This window comes from Vulpes lagopus, chromosome 1, assembly GCF_018345385.1.
Source record: "Vulpes lagopus strain Blue_001 chromosome 1, ASM1834538v1, whole genome shotgun sequence".
In the NCBI taxonomy this organism is placed as follows: Eukaryota; Metazoa; Chordata; class Mammalia; order Carnivora; family Canidae; genus Vulpes; species Vulpes lagopus.
Genome location: NC_054824.1, coordinates 128,260,260 through 128,268,901, shown reverse-complemented (window position 1 = coordinate 128,268,901; position 8,642 = coordinate 128,260,260).

Sequence of the window (8,642 nt, the reverse complement as noted above, 5' to 3'; positions counted from 1 at the left end):
GGGAAGAGCAGAAGGAAAACAGGAGAATAAAATAAACGTGGATTTTTTTTTTTTTTTTTTGGTTGTTGTTAGCCAACCTCTTGAGTTTAAACCTGCATACCTCGGCTCGAAGGTCAATCCTTTCTTGAGCCTTGCTTTCCTCAGGTGCTACTGGGGATGGTGACAGCCCTTCTGCCAGATGATTGCGAAATATTCAGCGTACAGTAGGCACTTGGTGCACGGTGTTCCCTCATGAGGCACATTTGTCATTAGCTGTCAGTTGCTAGAAAGTAAAATAGTTAAAAACGCATCACTGTATTTCCTCAAGATGCCCTGCACTTCCTCTTGGATTTCTAGAATCTGTGTATCTCCCATTTTTTGGCCTTTTTGTTCTCTTACTGAAGCAATGGTGCACCCTATAATTTATGGATGACTCCAATATATTGACTCCAGGAAATCTATTATTTGCTTCCAAGGGGATGAGATACAAGCTTTGTGTTCTTTTTTCATCTCGATTTGCCACTAGATGGCATGTTTATTCTCCTATTGCTCCCCCCCCCCCCCACTTGAGTGACAAAAATAGAACACTTTGAAATGGAACAATTAGGGTAGTTTTGAACAGGCAATCATCAAACCACCAAGTTTCAAAAATAGAAAAGTCCTGAACTTCACACATCACACTCTGCTGCCATTATTTCTTTAAATATCTGCTTTGCCCCCTGAGACCTTAGGCTTCTTGCAAGGAATGTGTCATGATGATCTTTGTATGGCCAAGGGCCTAGTCTGTCTTGTGTCAGGCCCAGTAAATATCTATCATTCTAGTGAGTGATTTAAAAATTGAATCTGGAGAAGAGAAAGGTCCACAAGAATTCCTGACACATATCAAGTTAATGAAAGATTAAGAAAAAATCTGAAGAAAGATAGATGCCTCTGTTATGAAGAGTACAAGAGGAGGTTAGTTTGAAACCCGTAGCTTGAGGTATTAGGGTGAGACTCAAGGAAGAATTTTCTGGCACAGAAGCTGTGAATGGGAGTGGATAACAAAGAACCATAGTGGCCTCCCTCCTTTCATTGGTCAGTAGATGCCCCTGAATGGGAGGCTTGAGCTAGCTTGGTACAGCTCTCTCTGAGACTGTCTTTTTTTAGTTGTTTTTTCACCTATTGCAAATCATTGCTGTTTTCTCTACAGTGAAAGCTAGCCTTGACAATACTTTTTGTAGTCTTCAGAGCATTTCACAGCTGATCTTCGTTATCATGGGTTGATGTGGATGAGAGCAGGAATTCAGAGACTGAGTGACCGGCCTCAACCTAAACTCCAGAATCTGGTCATCTGGTCTCTTTCAAAGACCTATATGAGTTTTAGAAACCAAACAATGAAAACTTGTTTTGCGCTAAAGGAAAACACCAAACCAAAGCAACAGCAACTTTGCCTGGCCTTTAAAATCCCTGTAAGCCTGAGGGCAGTTGGCTGTACCTTGTAAAAACTCTAATCTTTTGACTAAAAAAGAATGCTAATCAGCCTGGCTTTGCCAACCTCCATTTGTTAGTGGTTGCTAAGTGATAGCTAAAGAAGATTAGCAATCATAGATCATAGGTGAATGGAAATTTCTGCCCTGTGCTTTTGTTTGAAGTGATGAAAAATAGTTTAGGGTATTTGAGGGGAAAAAAAATCCTCTCTTGTGTCGTTGGCTCTTGAATTGTTTTTAAAGAGTCCCTCTCTCCCTCAACAAACTCAAAGACTGGAAGAGGCAATATATCATTTTCTGCCTTCCTGAGGCACCTCTCACTCTTGGCTTTTGTCCTGCTTGTTATCATTTCTCTAGCTAGGGCTACGTGTTTGATGGTGTAGAAAACATGAGGTAGATTGTCCAGCTGTGCCTATCACATCCTGCTCTCACCCTTAGCTTCCTCCTTCATAAAATGGGAGAAAATAATATGATGTATCTCTAAGTTTGCTGTGATAATAGTATGAGAAATGCTTAGTTAGCATAGTGCCTGCCAATAGAAAGTCCCCAGTAAATAACTTGAACTACTATTATTGCCACTACTGTTGTCATATGTCAGTATCTCTGTGTGGCTCCAGAGTATTATTATTCTAAAGTGAAACGCACACTTAGTTTCCTCTCTCAAAGACTGCCTGCAGTTACAAGTCTAGACCCAAGTGAGAACCACTGAAGAGTGAAGGGCAGTCATCCGAAAGCTTCCTTTGCTGGGTGTGCACATGAGCCTCATGCCTGTGAGTTCCACCTTTGCTTGCTCATCTGAAAAGTGGGTCATTAAGCCTCCTGTACTGACAACACATGGTTAGAAAGGGCTGTGTAGTGGCCGGAAGGTCTGTGCCAGGTTCCCTTGTATCCTTGCAATTACTGAAAGTAATTTAGAAACAGCGGTCTTGTAACTGTAAAATGCCTTCTTAATCCACATGTAGCACTGCATGGGATAGCCTTTTATTTATTTATTTTAATTTTTAAAGTTCTTCAACTTTTTTTTTTTTTACATAGAATTGATTTTTAATGAACCCTGTCAGTCACCTACTGTTTACAATTTTTACACAACAAACAGCACTATAATGAGCATCCTTATACATGCATCTTGTCATGATTGTAAGATGATGTCTTGAGGTAAAATTTTAGAAGCTGAGCTGCAGAAGCTGATTATCTTTTGATGGGTTATTGGAATTATCATAGGATGCATCTGGTAGCAGATGTTCTTCATCTCCCATTACCAGGGCCATATGAGAGTTGGGGAAAGATCGGGAGAATTTGTTTGCCTCTATGCTCAGAAAGAAAACTTGTTTTAACTTCCTGATTTTTACCGATAACCAAATATTATTGGAGAGAGAGACATTATTTCTTTTGATCATTATCTATCTTCATTTTTATTTTATCCTTGCTTTTGACTCTGAACTGGATAGATAGATCCTTAAGCCATCTTTCTAATTTTTAAGACTAGATCCTGTACTAGTAGCAACATTGTGGATTACACTACCCCTCCTGAGAATGTTCCAGGTTAGGTGAGACTTTTATTTCTCTTCATTTGCAAGGAAAACTCCTGGATAGACAAGCTCATCCCTTGGGAAAGTAAGAATCTCCACCTATCTCTCTTTAACCACCAATTTAGCAGTTCTCAAAGAAATCTGAAGAATGCTTTGTTTGCGTGTCTTGTTCCTTTTGCATTTACCTCTAACTAAATGCCTCTTTCCAGTGTCTCCATTTCAATTCTCAGAGAAAGGAATGAACCAGACCAGGTATTCACCATCGTTATGTTATGGGCAGATCTTTGAATATGTCTATTTCTTAGGCCTCTAGACAGCCTGTAGTTGGCTATTCTTGGGCCAAGCACCCCTCTATCTAATCAGTTGTGTGTGTGTGTGTGTGTGTGTGTTGTCCCAGTCCATTTGGGCTGCTATAACACAATACCATAGACTGGGTGACTTATAAACAACAGAAAGGTATTTCTCAGGGTTCTGGAGGCTATTCTTGGACTTCTGTCCAAGACCAAAAAGCTGGCAGATTCAATGTCTGGTCAGGACTTGCTTCCTGCTTGACAAGGCACTGTGTCTTCACATGGTATAGAGATGAAGAATTCTCTAGGGTCCCTTTTGTAAGAGCACCAATCCCATTTTTGAGTGCTCCACCCTCATAACCTAATCACCTCCCAAAAGCTCCCACTTCCAAACATTATCTTATTGAAAGCTACGTTTCAGCATGTGAATTCTGTGGGGACACATTTAGTCTATAGCAGGTGTGCATTGCTTGGAGTGGAAATACCCCACTGATGTTCTGGAATTTTGAGTGTGCTATATAGCATTTAATGGACCTGATGGATACTCTTACTCAAAGATTTCTCTTAGACTATCAAACAGTGCGAGATAAAGCATGGCAAGAACTGCCAAGCATCTGGTAAAAAGAAACTCCTGATAATACCTAAGCATTTACCCTATGATGAAAGAATTGCAATCCTAGTTATTTGCCCAAAGGGGAATGGAAACACATGGTCACGAAGACTTGAGTAAGAATATTCATGTAGTTTTCTTCTTGGTAACACAGAATTATAAAACAGTCTAGGTGTTCATCAAAATAAAAGGGGATAAGCAACTATGACATAATTATTCTCTAGAACACTAATGCCAATGAAAAGAAATGCATTACTGATACAACACAGGTGAATCTCAAAAACATTACACTGAGTGAAAGAAGCCTTGTTTCAAAGGGCACATACTATATGACTCCATTTATATGAAGTTCTAGAAGAGGCAAAAACAAAATAATACAAATATAATAAAAAATTTGTTGCTTCTGTGGGGTGGAAGTGGAGACTGAGTAAAAAGGGCATTAGTATTTTTGGGTGTGATAGTAATATCACCAATACATCTTGAAAGGGATTTGGATTAGACAGGTGTATGCACTTGTCAAAACTTAGCAAACATGCACTTAAAATTGGTGCATTTCATTGTATGCAATTTTTTCTCAGAGGAAAAAATGTAGACAAATCTTGAGCTCTAGTTAAAGATATGGACATGCCATATTTAGAGCAAAGTGTAATTATGGCTATTATGTAATTTGAAATTCATAAAAAATAAGATGAATTGATAAATAGAGAAATGGATAGGTGGATAAATATGTGATAAAGCAAGAACAGTAAAGTGTTTAATGGTGGAATCTAGGTGATGGAATGTGGGTATTCATTAAAATTCGTTCAAATTTTCTGAGTGTGAAAAATTTCCTAATAGTATTTTGGGGAAAATGTGGGCCCCCTACATGTCATCTTCCAGATGACATGGTGTGAGGTGTGCCTCTGATCCACCTGATTCCTGTTGATTTATCTTCACTTTTCATGAACAGCCCATCTCTCTAAGAAAGCCTCTTAGATATTCCCATCCCAACCTCATAGAGCTACTAATCTCTCCACGCAGTCTTGGAATTATCTCTCTGTCTTTGATGGCTTATTTATTGTAAGTTGTCTTGGTTTTCAGAATAAGGAGTTTGTAACCACCACCTCCACCACTGTGTGGGCCCTTGGAGGGCGAGGGCTGGGCCTTACTCATCTTTGGATGAATTTAAAGCCACTAAACAGTGCTCAGCACATAGTGAGAATTCAACAAGGGTTGTTTAATTGAGTATCAACATTTATTCTTAAAATTATCCCACACCAGGCTGAGTATATTGTTTGTAAATGCACTGGCCAGCATAATTTCCTCCAAAGTGCAACCTTTCTTTCTTTCTTTCTTTCTTTCTTTCTTTCTTTCTTTCTTTCTTTCTTTCTTTCTTCTTTCTTTCTTTCTTTCTTTCTTTCTTTCTTTCTTTCTTTCTTTCTTTCTTTCTTTCTTCTCTTTCTTTTGATTTATTTATTTTAGAAAGGTGAGGAGGGGCAGATGGAGAGGGAGAGAGAATCCCAAGTGGACTCCTTGCTGAGTGTGTAGCCAGCCCACAGGGGGACTGAATCTCATTACCCCTCAGATCCTGACCTAAGTCAAAACCAAGAGTCCGATGCTTCACCCGCACAGCCACCCAGACACCCCTAAAGTAGCCTTTCTAATAGAACCAAAGGCTCATGACTGACCTTCAGAGAGATGTTTGTATTTTACCACCAAAGGAACCATGTGAGTTCTATTGGGTTCTGTAAGTCTGGGCCTAGTTTCCCAGGCAATCCTGAAACATATCACACTCTATCTGGGAAGGGCACTGTTAGGAAAGGCATGTATGGGCCTTTGTGAGTTTACAATGCTTATCAACTTATTAAATTGCTCAATTCTTTTTCTTCCAAGTTTTGACATTGATAAATTTTGCTTCTTTTGCTGCGTGCAGAGTGCCATCTTGTGGCCAAGAAGCATAAATACTCATTTACTCCAAAAGTGAAGCAATGGCTTTTGGGTGTGCCTAGGCTTAGATAATTGTGTTTCTGTTATTCCATTTGTTTCCGTAGCCAGAGGGCCTCCAGGTGTAGAAACATGTAAATTATTACTAGGCGAATGTACTCATAGTTTACGGCGAAGCCAACTCAACTTGGGCTTTACCTAGCAGAAATATATTTAGAAGAATTTGGGAAGTTTGTATTTTGTGCACTTCCTCACTTCCTTCATAGTTTTCCTCAAGGGTCATTTTCCCCTCCTCAACCTAGTGTTTTTCCTTTGAGAGAGAGCCATGTAAGACTGGGGCTACAGCACCAGTGGTTCTTGGAGGGGTAGGGAATGACAGATCTCCAGCAGGGTTCACCTTAAGAGGATTGTAAAACCAAACTTTCTGCTAGAAGGAGCAGTAGATGGGGTGAGACAGGTTTTGTGGGTTTCATCCTAATGTCAGCCTTGGGTGAAAGGGAAGAATAATAAAACAAATAATACACGGAGTAAAATCTCTGACAGTCCAAGGAATCAATGCACAGAAAGAAACTCTGGAAGAAATATAACAGTATTTGAGCCACTGCAGTTCCATCTGTGTGCTTAAATCTACACACCAAAACCCCTCAAACCCTTCTGAGTCCACCAATTAAGACTTCACAATGAGAACAAACTTGGGTCTGGGATGCAGCCAATTAAGAGCTTACAAATTAAATGAAGGATGGACTAATGGGACACACATCACTCATCACACACAGGCTCAGGAAATCCATTTTGAAAATTTCGTTGGTTTTTCAAAATTTACTGTTGTCCTGTTTGGGTGTATCATGAGGAGACAAAGACCAAAAGGGCCCATGCCTGCCTTCAGCGATCTCAGTTTCTAGCAGGCAGGGTGATACAAGCAAGGATGAAGCAATTAGAGAAATAGAGAAAAACATTTGCTTTTTCTTCTTTCATCCATATTTTGCTGTTTTCCAAAAAAGTACATGCAATTCGGCAAAATATTTTGATAAAATAGCACTTTAAAAAAATTGGAGCAAAATGAAGAAGGGGTTGAGCCCAGGCAGTACTTCCAAGAAAGCCTCATTGCTAATTTTCCTTAGCTATCTTACCATTAAGCAAAAAACAATTTGAAAATTTTTAAATATTGATCATTTCTGTTAGTTAGGGACAGGTAGGGGGTCATACTAGTGGTTTATTACAAAGCAAGCAAATATTAAACCAATTCCACAAAATATATAAATATTTATGAGCAGACAGGCACAAAAAGTCAGTTAAGCAGATTTTGTAACTCAGGGCACTTCTAGTCTCTGCCCTAGTCCCTTCTGACCAGTGGTCGATGTGAAAGGTATGTTCTGAGGTAGATGGAATTGTGTTCAGATGACACCAGCATTGTTGGTTGATCAGATAGCAGCATTCTCCAGGAGGTGGAAGGACTCAGGATCTGACTCTAGACCACAAGTACTTCACAGAAGCTAGTAGCCACATTCTTGTGCCTCATTCATGGAAGTGCAAGGGGAGCTGTACCCAATGCCTCAACCATAGCCAGTTGCAAAACCACTAATTTCACTAATGAAAAATCACTTCTATCCCTTCTGTTAAAATTAGCGAACCCTCTGATGGTTGATTTTTTAAGATTTTATTTATTTATTCATGAGAGAGAGAGAGAGAGAGAGAGGCAGAGACACAGGCAGAGGGAGAAGGAGGCTCCATGCAGGGAGCCCAACATGGGGCTCGATCCTGGGTCTCCAAGGATCACGCCCTGGGCTAAAGGCAGCACTAAACCGCTAACCCCCCGGGGCTGCCCTGATGGTTGATTTTAACAATATTTGAAGGACTAAGTAACCACCCCTGGAATTTCAATTTCTGATCAGGATTCTTCAAATCCCACTAGTGTTAAGTGAGAATAAATTAGAATTAATTGGTATAAATGTTTATCACATACCTGATCCTGAAGTATTTTGAAATGAATTACTTCATGGACATGGTAACAGAAGTCATAATGAAGAAGCAGATCAATATATTTTATTTTAAGGTCTTTGTATCAACATTTTTTTAACTAGGAGGAAAGACAGAGAAAGAATAATTTGTACTGACTTAAATTTAGAATATAAAAGAAAACCAGGGAAGGCCACTGTGCTATGTATAGAAGCCTCAGAAGCAAGTAAGAAAAAAAAATCATAATCCTTAGAATGAGTTCCAAGGGAGAGGATCACTATGCTTCCTCTAGCTTACTGAAGAGTCATTGGTGGTATTTATACTACAAATATCTGAGGAAACTGAAAAGCAATGTAAAACACGTGGTCATTGCCACCAAGCTGGGAATGTTAGCTGCTGTCAACAATATTTAGGTCCATGGCTTAGAACAGCCAGATTTGCTTTTGCTTTGATTACCTTTGAAATATCTCTGAAGGCTCAGTAGACACTCTGAAATCTCCTCATTCAGGCTGCTTTCAACCCAGGTTTAAAACTTTATTACTGTGACAAGCAACTTTTATTAATAATTAACCAAATCGTGGGATGAAGAAATTTGTGCCTTTCATGGGAAAAAATAGTACAGCTTTTCAAGTTAAGCCTGTTTACCAGATCTTACCATCTGAGTTGCTTTCCCTCAAAATACATATGCTGAAATCCTAAGCACCAATACCTCAGGATGTGACTATTTTTGTAGATAAGGTCTTTACTGACGTAATTAAGTTAAAAAGAAGTCATCAGGATGGGCCCTAGATCAAGAAGTTAGGACATAGATATGCTCAGAGGGAAGACCATGTGAAAACACAGGAAGAAGACTGCCATCTACAGGCCAAGGAATGAGGCCTTGGAAGAA